This window comes from Phalangium opilio, unplaced genomic scaffold (genome assembly GCF_054372755.1).
Source record: "Phalangium opilio isolate 3A_F unplaced genomic scaffold, DU_Popi_V2 ptg000088l_1, whole genome shotgun sequence".
NCBI classification, from domain to species: domain Eukaryota; kingdom Metazoa; phylum Arthropoda; class Arachnida; order Opiliones; family Phalangiidae; genus Phalangium; species Phalangium opilio.
Window position 1 is genome coordinate 1,771,481 of NW_028324193.1, and position 15,482 is coordinate 1,786,962.

General features: G+C 35.4%; 2 long non-coding RNA genes across 6 annotated transcripts; one reads left to right on the forward strand and one right to left on the reverse strand.

Annotated features, from left to right (window-relative positions):
- Positions 1-232: 232 nt before the first annotated feature.
- Positions 233-2,227, forward strand: LOC149649017 (uncharacterized). Of its 3 annotated transcripts, none has more exons than XR_016371650.1 (6): positions 233-276; positions 366-621; positions 682-753; positions 881-995; positions 1,059-1,512; positions 1,602-2,227. It is a non-coding gene; the product is annotated as an uncharacterized LOC149649017 (long non-coding RNA). The 3 variants fall into 3 exon arrangements; XR_016371649.1 differs by having other exon boundaries at positions 1,059-1,306; positions 1,376-2,227; XR_016371648.1 differs by having other exon boundaries at positions 1,059-2,227.
- Positions 2,228-2,769: 542 nt separating this feature from the next.
- Positions 2,770-3,997, reverse strand: LOC149649018 (uncharacterized). Of its 3 annotated transcripts, none has more exons than XR_016371653.1 (6): positions 3,861-3,997; positions 3,516-3,771; positions 3,384-3,455; positions 3,144-3,258; positions 3,027-3,085; positions 2,770-2,909 (listed from the first exon to the last, which is right to left on the reverse strand). It is a non-coding gene; the product is annotated as an uncharacterized LOC149649018 (long non-coding RNA). The 3 variants fall into 3 exon arrangements; XR_016371652.1 differs by having other exon boundaries at positions 2,990-3,085; XR_016371651.1 differs by having other exon boundaries at positions 2,770-3,085.
- Positions 3,998-15,482: the final 11,485 nt, after the last annotated feature.

Consider the following 15,482-nt stretch of genomic DNA (forward strand, 5'->3'; position numbering starts at 1 on the left):
TTACAGACACATATATTGCACGTCGCGCTCAAGAATGGTCCAAGAAGCCTTCGAAAATCTATGCAACTATAGTTTTGTTCTATCAGGGGCCGTATTCTGCAGAAAAAGTATGCTCCTCCCCCGGACTTAAGCTCGCTGATTGGTCGGTCAGGATCGAACTTAGGGCTTTTCATTGGCGGTGGCGGTTTTGGGGCAAATCTCACTTAAGACTTGTGATAGGTGGAAATTTTCGAGCAGACGACATTGACACGTGTCAAAATATACACCAAATTCAAAGTAGTAATTTTAGAACTCGGCAAACCGTTCAGCAGCATGAATCGGTTAAGTGACCGGTTTTTTTGCTTTCTTTTTTCACCGGAACTTAGCAGACTACACTTCGTCGTTGCTAATGGCGGTAATGGCAGGTAATGGATTATATTGTTCTTGGTGTTGTTGACTTTAGAAAGAAAGACAACTAAATTATTGTTTTAAATACTGTTAGTTTACAAAATATAAGGGTTTGCGTTGTTATAATTTAAAAAATATGCCTTTGTTTTGTGGGAAAATAAAGTCGAACTCTGCCCGAAGTCGAAAAGGATTAACACCGAGGCTTATGACGAAGAAACTCCTCTGTAGACTGTAGTAAGTAGTAAAGAAAGATTTTATTATTTCTGTTATTGACTTATTGTTTGGTTCTGTAAGATAAGTTTCAAGCAACAGAGGCACGCTAGTAAATGATTGGAACATGAAATGAGGCACCATCCCATAGCGAAGGTATTTCGTCATTCATTGGCCATGACCAAGATAATTGTGTTTTGATACAAATATGATTGCCTAATCCTTATGGGTCATGAAAGCCTGATTCGTTATACTTATAATATATATTCCATGACTGTCACAGCCATCTTCCCTGGCACTTGGCATCATGAACTGTACCTATTTTATAATCAAAGCACCAACAGCGAAAGAAATACTTCTACCTTTTATTAAGCAACTATTGCATTAATGTTCAACTGGTAAATAATGTTGCACACATGTCTAACAAATAGAAATATTCATATGCTTTTCCTTTATTATAGATTTGTGGTAATGACATTTCTATCATTGACACTGGCAATGGCAATGGAAAATTATCTAGGGTGGGCACTTCCTCTAAGGATATCTGCCAAAATTGAAGTGTTGTAATCAACTTGCATATTAAGGTATTAACACTTTTATTAGTTGAGCATGCTTTACTCTAAGGTATCCCTTTAAAGAGAAGGCTGGCATAGTTGTTGCAAGTATAAACTACCAACGAGTATGTGATTTGCGCCTATACAAATAAGAGGTGAGCTCTTTAAAGGTTTGGATTAGATAAACAAATCAAACTTAACTAATTATTATTATGGTAATAAAGAATCAATTATAGGAAAATAAGTAATGGAGAGGAACCAATGTCGAGACTGAATGATGAACTGTTACTAAAAACAGTATAGCAACATTATTTAAATAAAACTTGAGTTTATTTTGACTTTATCACATAGGATTCTCGATGTAAATTAGTTTCTTATTTTCAATGTCTATAAGACCATTTTATTAGACGGCCACTAAATGCACATCTATGGTATTATTATCTGATGTAGGCAAATGTATGAGTCTGTTGGAATGGTATTTGGATGAAGGAACTGGCATTCATGTGCATATGTTCTTGAGCATTGTTGTTTATGTATTATCATTATAAGATTGTATTAATATAGGACCAATGGAAATCATGTATCGAACCTAAAATCCTATATATGGAAGAAAGGCTTTTATTGATCATCTTTGTTGCAGTTTTAAAAGAAGATTCCCCATATTTGTAGTTTTCAATTGCACATTTCAACAAGTCACGAAGCATTACTGAAACAAAATATTTAAAATGACCTTCATTTTGCATATTCTATTCTAAAAACGTACGTGTTTCAATTTAAACTTTAGTTATTGATTTATTCGCTACTACCCCTTTATTGTTAAATCACAATTAAAAAATGTGCCACTATAGGAACTAGTAAGCCTATTGGTGATTCTATCTCACATTGGCTATTTTTTTTATCTAAGTGATCCGTCTTTAATGTTTGAGCACCCCTATGTATTTATTAAATTATTATTATTATTATTTATTTCGCACCCAAAGTTACTGGCAACCATAGAGGCAGAAGAGCCTATTTACGGTGGTTACCCGGACGTACAATACAAATATAGAAAACAATAAATATCAAGTATACAAAAATAAAGGCAGTTTAATAATTTTTAGAGAGCCAAGTGTCCAAGAAAAATTTCGAGATATTAGTCTTAAATACGCGTAGAGAAAGGTCGTTTGCTATTTCCCTAAGACATACGGGAAGATTATTCCATAACCGTACAGACCGAAAGAAAAATGACTCCTTTAACGCGAGGCATCTGGCGTAGTGTAAGGAATACGTTAGTACGGAGTGTCTGGGATTCTCCGTCAGTATATCGTCCAATTGAAAGTATTGGCAGTCGCCACGCAAAAATGAATTAAGACAATAAAACTGCAACATTTGAATGGGTAGGAAATAGGGAGTCAACATATTCTTGTGTTTCATTATTATTTCTCCAACAGTTCCATAAAAGCTGGACATTTACCAACTACATATTTACATATATTGCTGGAGAATATCCGAATTCGAGTATAAGATAGCTAACAATTTACGGCATACTGACAAATGTCAAGTTCAAAACTGGGAATAAAGGTACATTTTACGAGTTCATGGACGTAACTGGTTCGGCCTCCAGTTTTACCGCTCTCCATTGTCGAAGCAGTCTTCTATCATATATCGCCTTTCAAGATGCTCAATATCTTCTTGATCTCTTCCAACCAACAATCTTCCTCATTGACATCATTAACCTATCTGTGTTCCCTGATGTTTTATCCAGTTATCCTTCCTCTGCTGTGTGGTGTTTTGACAGTGAATGAAGTTATTAAAGTACATTGTCCCTATATTGCCATCTTTAATTTGCTAAAATAAACCTGTCGGTAACAGAAGAAAATGAAGAGAAATTCCTACTATAGAGGTCAAAAATAGTTCCCATTCGAGTTCATGTCAAACACGTCATAACCACAAATCTATAATATATAAATATGAATATTTCTATTTGTTAGACATGTGTGCAACATTATTTACCAGTTGAACATTAATGCAATAGTTGCTTAATAAAAGGTAGAAGTATTTCTTTCGCTGTTGGTGCTTTGATTATAAAATAGGTACAGTTCATGATGCCAAGTGCCAGGGAAGATGGCTGTGACAGTCATGGAATATATTATAAGTATAACGAATCAGGCTTTCATGACCCATAAGGATTAGGCAATCATATTTGTATCAAAACACAATTATCTTGGTCATGGCCAATGAATGACGAAATACCTTCGCTATGGGATGGTGCCTCATTTCATGTTCCAATCATTTACTAGCGTGCCTCTGTTGCTTGAAACTTATCTTACAGAACCAAACAATAAGTCAATAACAGAAATAATAAAATCTTTCTTTACTACTTACTACAGTCTACAGAGGAGTTTCTTCGTCATAAGCCTCGGTGTTAATCCTTTTCGACTTCGGGCAGAGTTCGACTTTATTTTCCCACAAAACAAAGGCATATTTTTTAAATTATAACAACGCAAACCCTTATATTTTGTAAACTAACAGTATTTAAAACAATAATTTAGTTGTCTTTCTTTCTAAAGTCAACAACACCAAGAACAATATAATCCATTACCTGCCATTACCGCCATTAGCAACGACGAAGTGTAGTCTGCTAAGTTCCGGTGAAAAAAGAAAGCAAAAAAACCGGTCAATTAACCGATTCATGCTGCTGAACGGTTTGCCGAGTTCTAAAATTACTACTTTGAATTTGGTGTATATTTTGACACGTGTCAATGTCGTCTGCTCGAAAATTTCAACCTATCACAAGTCTTAAGTGAGATTTGCCCCAAAACCGCCACCGCCAATGAAAAGCCCTAAGTTCGATCCTGACCGACCAATCAGCGAGCTTAAGTCCGGGGGAGGAGCATACTTTTCCTGCAGAATACGGCCCCAGATGTGGTAACGAATCGGACAAACTCTTTACTATTTCAGTTTTCAATGTACATTGTACTTTTAGAAAGTATTTGAATGTTATATAAAATTAAGAGGGTATCCAATATTGCACGTCGCCCTCAAGAATGGTCCAAGAAGCCTTCGAAAATCTATGCAACTTTGGTTTTGTTCTATCAGAGGTGGTCCCGACTCGGACACATTCTCAACTATTTCAGTTTTCAATAAACATTGAACTTTTGCAAATTATTTAAATGTTACTTAAACTTAAAAGGGTATACAGCTACAGATACATATATTGCAAGTTGCACTCAAGAATGGTCTAAGAAGCCTACGAAAATCTATGCAACTTTAGTTTTGTTCTATCAGAGGTGGTAACGACTCGGACACATTCTCAACTACTTCAGTTTTCAATGAACATTGAACTTTTGCAAAATATTTAAATGTTACATAAAATTAAGAGGGTAAACAGCTACAGATATTGCACGCCGCGCTCAAGAATGGTCTGAGAAGCGTTCAAAAGTCTATGCAACTTTAGTTTTGCTCTATCAGAGGTGGTCCCGACTCGGACACACTCTCTACTATTTCAGTTTTCAATGTACATTGAACTTTTGCAAAATAATTAAATGTTACATAAAATTAAGAGGTTATAAGTTAGGTTGACACCTTTTCCCAAATATTGTTGATTACATATCGTTACTTTAAGCAATAAACGACACCTTTCCTAAATACTTTGTGTCTTCCACCAAGAATTTGACCCCTCTTTCAAAATATTTTTTCTATTGTCTTTCAGAAATGAATTGTTTTAGTAGGTCTTTAATATTTCATAGTTATACTACCGTCGCGAGTCCTTCAATTTGTTAAGTGCCCCCTACTTTTACTGCAATAATGAGTGCAAAATGCCTTTAGCGTCAATAGTGGTAAGTACATGAAATTTAAAATTTTCAAAAATTTATTAAAAATACTTGTGGCAGGCTAGGAATTTTTTCAGTATTTTTTATGAACACCCCTTCGTCTAGTTAATCAGAGAACAGAGTTAGTTGATAGGGTATCTTAAAGTGCAATTCTACCATCTGGACTCTGTAGTCACACTTTCACATAGGTTTAATAGAAAAACTAGGGTTCTAAATCGGTAAATTACCATGGTAATTTACTTGCATAACTCTAATTTATGATTTTCTCGGGTAAAATATGAAAAGGTAATTACCGTCGTAATTTACCACCGAATTCTCAATTTTTATGGAAAATGGTCTAAAGGCTCTAGCCGCACACGCAAATAAAGTTCATTTTCATTGGCCCTTCCGTGGCCCAACCTGAAATTTTTAGCCGGTGACGGCGCTGGCTGTTGTATTACGTAAACCGAAGTCCCCTGTAATACTACTCCGTGGCAAGGGTGGCTGAATCGCGAAACTCGTTTGTCGAAATTTTTCCTCTCTCGTTTCCCAGTGACGGGTGACGTCATCACGAGCCCTCCGAACGGCGGCGCTTTACGAACAATAAAAAAACCTTGTTTACGGGTTATTTTATTGTGGGATTTTTAATGATAAGCTAAATATTTTTTTCTTCGGTTGCAATATAAATTTAGAACACACTTTAAAACTTCAAAATCATATTTTTCTCAAAATAATTATAAAATAGGAACTTATAACGAAGTTAAAATGAGATTCGTCATAAACATCTTCATAACAAAACAGTTTATCTTGTTATTTTGTAATTTTTTCATCTTTTTTGGCCTTTTTCCTAATGTTGTCATCACATTCTTTAGAATTAGGAACTGGTTTAATACTGTTCAGATATTTCACTCTGATACAAATTCTTAGCTTTACAAAGCTTTGAATAATTTATATCGGAATGAGATCATTTTCTTGAAAGATTTTCTGACTTATGTCTCTTTCAATATTGCATTTATTAGTTAATGACTTATTGGGCAAATACTTTAGGAATACTGAGTTAAATCTTTGGATTTGGTTCGAAAAAAATGTAGGAGGTACTGTGTATCCACTGTATGATTAAAACTTTTCCCACGATGGTAAGGTATACGTATGGCATAATTTTGTGACCGATTCGGTAAGTCTAACATGTGGCAACACTTTTTGTCAAAGTTGTCTTAAGCGACAATTACAATTAAAAGTAGAAGAAGAAGAAAAAAAAATAATGCATCCATATGATTGAATACAAGTTCCACCCTTATTGTTCAGGTATTTATGGAAAAAGTGAAGGAATCTTTCATCTGCGTAATTTGCCAGGAATTTATCTCGGATCCAGAAACGCTAAATTGCAGGCACACGTTCTGCCTAACCCGCGTGAAACGCCAATTGAAAGTAAAGAAGTAAAGCCCCGTTTTCATCAAAGCTAGAAGCGAGACAAATTCGCGCTAGAGCGAGAAGAGTTTGCTAGAACTTTGTCTGGCTTCTAGCAAAGGTGTTTTCATTGCCGCGGGAACCCCTCGCTAGACGCCAGAAAACGCAAAACTAGAGCGAGAAAATGACGCTAGCTCCGATCTGTCAGAGACAGATATTTTCTAGCGTCCCGCTTAGCGAGAAGCGAGATGTAGCGGTCACGTGATATGGAACCACGAATCAGAGAGCAGTGGGGTTAAATTCCTTTTGAGAGAAAGGCGGCAGTTTCAACGGGTCAACATTTCGGTTTTTAAAAATGGATGGCAAAACCTCGAAGAAAGAACTTAAAGAAAAGTTAAAACAGGAAAGGGAAAGAAATAAAAATTATGAATTTGCTAAAAGGGAGCAAATTATTAACAGGATTAGAATTAGGGATGGGTTGTGGAACCGCAAATTAAAAGAATATAGAAATAGGGAAATTAATGAAACATTAAGGGAAGAAGTAGTCACAGACAACAACATGACAAGTAAGTTGAACAGTTTCTATTGTTTGAAAATTGAAGGTATGAACCCACCACCGTTTCTTCGAATATCGAGTTGATTTAATAGCCGAGTTTTTTAAATAGAGCCAATTTAAAATTAATTTTTTCCTTAAAAGCAGCTTTCTTCTACTGACCGCCATTTTAATGCAATAATTATTTGGACATTCGCGGAATCGCGCCAGATGACGCCACTTTCTCGCTTCGATGAAAACACCCCAGGGGGATATCACGCGCAAGAAAGCTTCTAGCATTTCTGGCGCGGGATTTGAAACTCGCGGAAACAACCCGCTCCAAGCTTCTCGCTTAGCGAGAAGTGATTTTCTAGCTTTGATGAAAACGCGGCTTTAAGATCATTATGAAAAATAGTGTACTTTTCGAAGGCAGGAGAGGATGCTTTCTTTACTGCCATTTTTGGGGTGTTAACTAGATGGAAGTCAATTCGGTTGCGGAGATGTTCCATTTTCTTTCCGTACGCGCTGTTATTTAATAGTATAAAAAGATTTTTTGAGAATTCAAACTTGCAAGTTTCTCGGTATTAAAATCAATATAGGGTCAAAGGCAGGCTTCTTGTCTAAATGTTATAATACGATGGACAGCTGAGAGTTTCATTTCCTTAGAAACAAAATATTTCAAGTTTCGATAATGGATAACGTATTTCTCTCTATCGTATAAATTCGGTGTTAGTTTTGGGAAGAGTGTCTTTGATTTTAATATCTAATTTTTACATCATTCCATTATAAAAGACTGAAAACATGTGTTCCCTAATTTTAATAGACTGGTGCTAGCGGATAATCGTTATGGTCCTCATGTAAGTCTTCAGGATGTTCCAAATCCACCTCTAAAATAAACCCACAAGGGGAATCATCTGGGCAGTTTCAAATATGAGACTCGGTATAGTGTAGCAGATCATGGTGTGAAACCCATTGAAAATTAGATAAAGGTAATGGCATTCCCATGGTTTGCCCATAAAAATTATGTACATCAAGGTACATAATATAGCTATTTGGTTTAGCTGTATCATATGTTTCGGGAATATACAGATTATTTGCTTTGGCGTATCTATAACTTATCATGCTAACACCACCAAAAATTCCCTTCTTAATAAAAAGGTGCATGTCGGGGTCTAGACACTCCATTTTAACTTTATTCATGTGTAGAGCAACTTCCTAAGCAAATACAGGGTTTGTAAATGCGTGACCAGGGTCTCAACCATAATATTTCATACACATACCTCTAAAATTTTCGAACCGAGTACCGCGCGGTAAATCTGTTGGGCCTCGGTAGGCAACGTTGGAGAACAAAGAAGATGAAGAAAATGTAGGTAAGAGAAACGCGATTAAACCGAATTTAAATTGTCATGTTAACGATGCCGGTTGTGGGGTCCACCTCGTTTTTTTTACACCTTTATATATTGTTATCATTTCACGAATTTAAGAGTCATTGAAACTTTCGTGAGTGTAATTTGCGAGGATTTTATCAGCGATCCAGTAACACTGACGTTGTGCCTCACCTTTTAGTCCATTGCCTGGTTTTTCCACCTTTGTACATTGTTCAGGTATTTACGGAAATTGTAATTGAACGCCTTCAGCGGTTCAGGAGAGTTTAACTGTGATACAAAAAGACCCATCTGCGATACAGGAGAGTTTAACTGGGATACCAAAAGACTTAACTGCAATAGAAGACCCGTCTGCGATACCGCAAAACCAAACTGTGATACAGGACAACTTAACTGTGATACAGAGTAACTTAGATGTGATACACGAAAACCACACTACAACAACACAGAACCAAACTATAGATGCATCAACTCAAGCTTCTCCTCCTGTAGAAAAAGTATCTTACCAAGGATCGACCCGCAAATTACAAAAACTGAATCATAAATATAAAAAGCAAGTTTTTACTTATAAATCAAAAGTAAACCAACTCAGACAAGAAATCCGGAATCACAAAAAAGCATCTAAACAGAAAGAACTAATTCAATTGAAAAAAATAATGGATTCTTCTTTAAGCAAAGATCTAGCAGCTTTTTTTTTCACTGGAACAAATGATGGCTTTTGGCAAAAAGTCCGTCCCTTATGAACCTAAACACTGAAATTTTTTGGTTTAGTCTACAAGAAGTCCCCTGCTGCCTACAATTTTATTCGAGAGCTTAAAATTTTACACTTGCCACACAGAGTAAAACTGAAAAGATTCATTGGTCACTCTAATGGTGAAGACGGTGTAACACCTCTTATCAAAGAGCGAATAAAACCAGAATTTACAAATGGAAACATGATTACGAAAGATTGGAATCATTGCTAAAATGACACTAAAGGCAAAACTTCAATATGACAAAAATCTTGACAGGTTCTTTGGTGCAACAACACTAAGCCAAAATGAAGGGTTTGGAGACATTCTAGCGACACACTTGTTGTGCTTTGTATTCCAAGGAGTGTCTAACTATTTCAGCCTGCCAGTGGGGTGCTTTTTCACATCAAAACTGTCTGCAGTGCAGTTTCATTAATTTATATTGGACGTAATAGCTGCCGTTGAAGAATCAGTCTTCTTGGTCGTTCGGCTCTTGGCTGATAATTCCAAAATAAACACGGCTAGTTTTAGTCTTCTCAGTGTTGGCATTGATCTCAAACACGATGTTTCTCATCCGCTTGATAATGCGAGAATTCGTTTTATTGCATTTGACCAATGCCATTTTCCCAAAAACCTTAGAAATCAGTTTTTGGCAAGAGCATTTGTCTACATAGGGCTTCTAATTAGCTCATAGTATGTGAAGCGACTATATAACTCTCAAAAAGGTTAAATAGTAAAACCTATTAGGTTTTTAAGCATAATACACGTGTACCCTGCAACGTTTGAGAAAGTGAATGTGCTTCGCGCAATTCAAATCTTTTCATACCCAGTAACGGCAGCTTTAAAAAGTCTGGTTCGACTCAGTATGTGTGATGAGGCAGAAAAAGACTAAACCTGGAAAAGTCATGGAATTTCATATTTGTTTGGTTATTTTTCATTTTGCCCTCTTTAGTTTTTGGTGTGGCCTATTCGACCCCGCAAAACTGATATGCTTTACTACAGGGTTGCCACAGGTCAGGGAAAACATGGAAAAGTCAGGGAATTTAAAAATGGGCCGTAAAAGTCAGGGAATCTGACTTTGGTGGGTAAAATATCTGAGGATAAGTCTTTTTTGAAAGAGTAATGGAAGTTTCTCCTCATCCTCTCTTAACACGGAAAACTTTAGAACAATCCTCAAACAATGTCTAGAATGGTTTTTCTAAAGTAAATGCCCCCTAAACAAATCTCTTAGACTGTTATTTATAGTTAAAATGTTTCTAAATCATTTTGGTGCAACAAATACATTGGAAAACTTAATGTAGAGAGTTTATTTAATTATAAGCACTTAAAACGTGCTGTAGACATTTACACTTTTGGCCTAAAAAGGTCAGGGAAAACCTGGAAAAGTCAGGAAATTAGGTTCTGAAAATTCCGTGGCAACCCTGTACTAGTATTAGCATGATTTAATATAGCGTGAACTAAACATTTCTAAGCTTAAACCGTTTTTTTAAAGTTCTTTGAAGTTAATGAAAGGTCTATAACATCAACCCTAGTTATTAAAATCGGTTGAAATATTTTCTAATTTATTTACAGATTTTGGAGAGGATATAAAACTCGCAAACACCTCAATGATGCCCGATTCGTAGATATAAGACAGAATCTCGTCGTGGCCAATAAGAACTTCACGCAAGCGAGAACCTTGGGAGAGATGACCAGAGGTGCAGTCAGTACAATATTGACGGGGAAAGTTGATGTGATAATACAGGCTCTCATTATACTCGGTAAGTTTTAATTGAAGCGTTACCTCTAATTATTTTAAGCAGCAATACGAACAGTCATAAGTTTATACGATAAGAATGACACTACCTATACTTCGTAATGCTACAGAGAGACTTACAGCTCGAGCTAGTTCGAGAATAGCAGCCGCTACTCGGACTCTGTGGTTAATTTTGTACGACTTACATCTAGTCCTGTTTAGTCTGTGCTAAGCCTTTTGACAGCGCCTGACCAGGTGTACTATGCTAGTTAATTTTGCAGGACTTCCATCTAGGTAATATTTAGTCTGCATAACAAAGCCCCATTTGACAGCAGCGCCTCACCAGGCCTCCCTCTCTTTAACCTGAATCTATGACCTACATCACTCCAAAATAACAAGCTTCAATTTGAATCCAGTGACTAACAAACTTATGCAATGAACATATCTTATGAACTTATGAATATACTTATTGAACAGCTTTGTAGAACACCCTCTATACTATATATCCAAATTTATGTGCATTTCAGAGAAAACATGTGGCGTATCGAAGCATTGTCGGGATGATATTATTGCCAATGATATCATGGAGACTCTGTTAAATTTGATTCGCTACTGCAACCGCAGTCGTCCCCATGTTGATGTCATAACTCATTGCGCCAATATGTTCCTTACGATGTCAATGGTAAATGTTTTTAATCAGTACTTATTGTAACGTTATTGTATTTATGATAACGTTGTCAAAGTTTAAGGCTTAGTGCGTTTACTGTCATTTGAAATAATTTGGTTTCGCGTAGTTTGATGAGGGGAGCGAACACTTATGGAGCGTTCGCAAGTTCATAGACGATTGCTTGGACTTAATGAAGAAGTTTCAAGATAAGGATACTATAATCCAAAAACAAATTGCGCCCCTTGTCTTCCTGCTTTGTAATGATAATCATCAAAGGCTCGAGGTAAGTTTCGAATCGTAATCGTGATTGAAATTTTGCGATAATCGTAATTGCGATTGAATTTTTGCGGTAATGGTAATTGCGATTGAATTTTTGCGGTAATGGTAATTGCGATTGAATTTTTGCGGTAATGGTAATTGCGATTGAATTTTTGCGGTACCAGTGGTGGTCCCTACTCGGACACACTCGCAACTATTTCAATTTTCAATGTACATTGAACTTTTGCAAAATATTTAAATGTTACATAAAATTAAAAGGGTATACAATATTTCACGTCGCACTCAAGAATGGTCCAAGAAGCCTTCGAAAATCTATCCAACTTTGGTTTTGTTCTATCAGAGGTGGTCCCAACTCGGACAATCTATCAACTATTTCAGTTTTCAATGTACATTGAACTTTTGCAAAATATTTAAATGTTACATAAAATTAAAAGGCTATACAATATTGCACGTCGCACTCAAGAATGGTCCAAGAAGCCTTCGAAAATCTATCCAACTTTGGTTTTGTTCTATCAGTGGTGGTCCCGACTCGGACAACACTCTAAACTATTTCAGTTTTCAATAACATTGAACTTTTGCAAAATATTTAAATGTTCTATAAAATTAAGAGGGTATACAGTTACAGATACATATATTGCACGTCGCACTGAAGAATGGTCCAAGAAGCCTTCGAAAATCTATGCAACTTTGGTTTTGCTCTATCAGAGATGGTCCCGAATCAGATACACTCTCAACTATTTCAATGTACATTTAACTTTTGCAATATATTTAAATGTTAAATAAAATTAAGAGGGTATACAGTTACAGATACATATATTGCACGTCGCACTCAAGAATGGTCCAAGAAGCCTTCGAAAATCTATGCAACTTTGGTTTTGTTCTATCAGAGGTGGTCCCGATTCAGATACACTCCCAACTATTGCAATGTACATTAAACTTTTGCATAATATTTAAATGTTACATAAAATTAAGAGGGTATACAATATTGCACGTCGCACTCAAGAATGGTCCAAGAAGCCTTCGAAAATCTATGCAACTTTGGTTTTGCTATATCAGAGGAATCAAATCACTCTCAACTATTTCAATGTACATTTAACTTTTGCAATATATTTAAATGTTATATAAAATTAAGAGGGTATACAGTTACAGATACATATATTGCACGTCGCACTCAAGAATGGTCCAAGAAGCCTTCGAAAATCTATGCAACTTTGGTTTTGCTCTGTCAGAGATGATCCCGATTCAGATACACTTTCAACTATTTAAATGTACATTCAACTTTTGCAATATATTTAAATGTTATATAAAATTAAGAGGGTAAACAGTTACAGATACATATATTGCACGTCGCACTCAAGAATGGTCCAAGAAGCCTTCGAAAATCTATGCAACTTTGGTTTTGTTCTATCAGAGGTGGTCCCGAATCAAATACACTCTCAACTATTTCAGTTTTCAATCTACATTGAACTTTTGCATAATATTTAAATGTTATATAAAATTAAAAGGGTATACAATATTGCACGTCGCACTCAAGAATGGTCCAGGAAGCCTTCGAAAATCTATCCAACTTTGGTTTTGTTCTATCAGAGGTGGTCCCGATTCAGATACACTCCCAACTATTTCAATGAACATTGAACTTTTGCATAATATTGTAGCAATATTTGTTGAGTGAGTGTCTATAGAACGTCAAGCTGTACCAAGGCCAAATAATACGTGTCAATTATTTGGTTTCCCTGCATAATTATGAAACGGCTTGGCAAGCCTTGCCTTCAAGTTCATCAACACAATTGAAGTTCGAAACAGCTATGAATTCGCTAAAAAAACATTTTTTGAACAAAAGTTGCTTCAACGTTATTAAAATTTAGAACAGCAATGGTTTGTTACTAAAATTTAGTTCTTTACTATGTTGGGAGTTGGGCGCACTCCTGTAAGCCAAGCTTCTGTGCGACAAAGTTTTGAGGGAATAAGGGACTTGTAAGCATGCCTACCCTACAGGAACTGACTACCCCGTGTCCGCGGGTGGTGAAATACCCCAAATCCCCCCTCCTTCACCACCCAATTAAACCTCAAGTACTTCACTCGTTACTCTAAAAAACCAACTGTGATTAATCGCGTAATCACCTTGGACTTCAAATCCAATTTCCATCGAAACGCCTTAAAAGTAATATACCATCGTTATGAACGTTATTTTACGGACGTTTGCCATACAAAACAAGCTCGATGGAATTAGTAAAATAAAGCTGCCAATTAATGACGTTAAGCAGTAATGCTATCTGAATTCAAAAGTAATAAATATAGAAAAAAAACAAGTGGACTGGAGATGTCGCTACCAAACACAAGGCACATCATTAACTCTCTGAACTAAATTGCAGACTCTACATAAATAAAACAAAACCAAGCGCGATGGAACCAGTAAAAAGCTACCAATTAATGACATTAACCACTAACGCCATCTTAGTTCAATAGTATTAAATATAGAAAAAAAATAAATCAACTGGATTGAAGATGTCACTAACGAAATACAAGGCGCTTCATTAACTCTCTGAGCTAAACTGCAGATTCTACACAAACAAATCACTACCCTTTTTAAAAAGCATCTTTAAGTATATTAGCAGTATTTTAACTAACTCCCCCTTCCCCTTTTTATACCTAAAATAATTTAACATTAAAACCCATGCTTACTATTTTTCTGGCAATTATATAGTATCAATTTTACAGTCCTAGGATTAAATGTGTGTAAATATTTTTTCATCGTTGAATTATTCACTTGATAGATTAACAAAATGATTATTGGTGCTCTAACGTTTATGTTGAACTTTTCAAACTTTTTAAGTCCAACCTTCACGTATGACTGTCTTTGAGCATTTTTTTAATCCCTCTCATGTATTCATAGTGAAACTTACATTTTATATTCAGTTAAAATTAATTATAGTTATTCATAGCTGTTCCCTGTTAAGGTCTATTTTTTGCCAATTAGGACGCAATCACTAATTATTCTCAAAAGCCTTTCTGGTGTCCAAAATAATTTTCCTTATAAAGTTATGAATGAAGCCCTTTAAAAAATACGCAACTATTAGCTTTAAACGTGAAAAGCATAATTTTTATTTACTGGAAAATAATTATAATGAATACCATAAATAAATAACAACCAGGGAAATATAATTCCAAATTGCATGCTATAAATAAACGTAGCAATTATCAAACCAAATGTGTTTTTAAAATAAATCTTTAGCACATGCCAATAAAATAATAATCATGCGTGTTTAAACCTTGACAAAAAGTTTAACCAAAATATTCTTAAAGCAATTTATTGTTTTAATGATTTCAAAGTAATTATTGAACAGCCATAACTTTAAAAAATTGCAATTTATATTTTAAATAAATAATATTATTAACCCTAACTTTTGTCATCAATAAACTACTGTAACTCTCATTTGAGTTTATTTATCAAAGGTAAAATACTTACCATTAGTTTTATAAATACTAGTAAATAATGTGTTGATCCTGGTATTTCCTATATTCAATGATAAATCTAAGCACAGTTCCATTGCCAGACGCCCGTAGTACGCTGGCTAATCATTTGTCATCTATCCCAATGGCTAAATCCAATTAAGATTGTACTGAAGAACAGAGCTAAAAATAAAATATGCCAAACTATCACACTATACGGAAGAGAAAATCTTTTTAAGACGCGTTATATTTATATTATATAATTATTATGATATTGCCAGCTTTTCCAAAATACTACAAAACTGTATTTCTTTTCCCCCGAAATATTGCCAAATTATTGCTAGTTGTCTTATT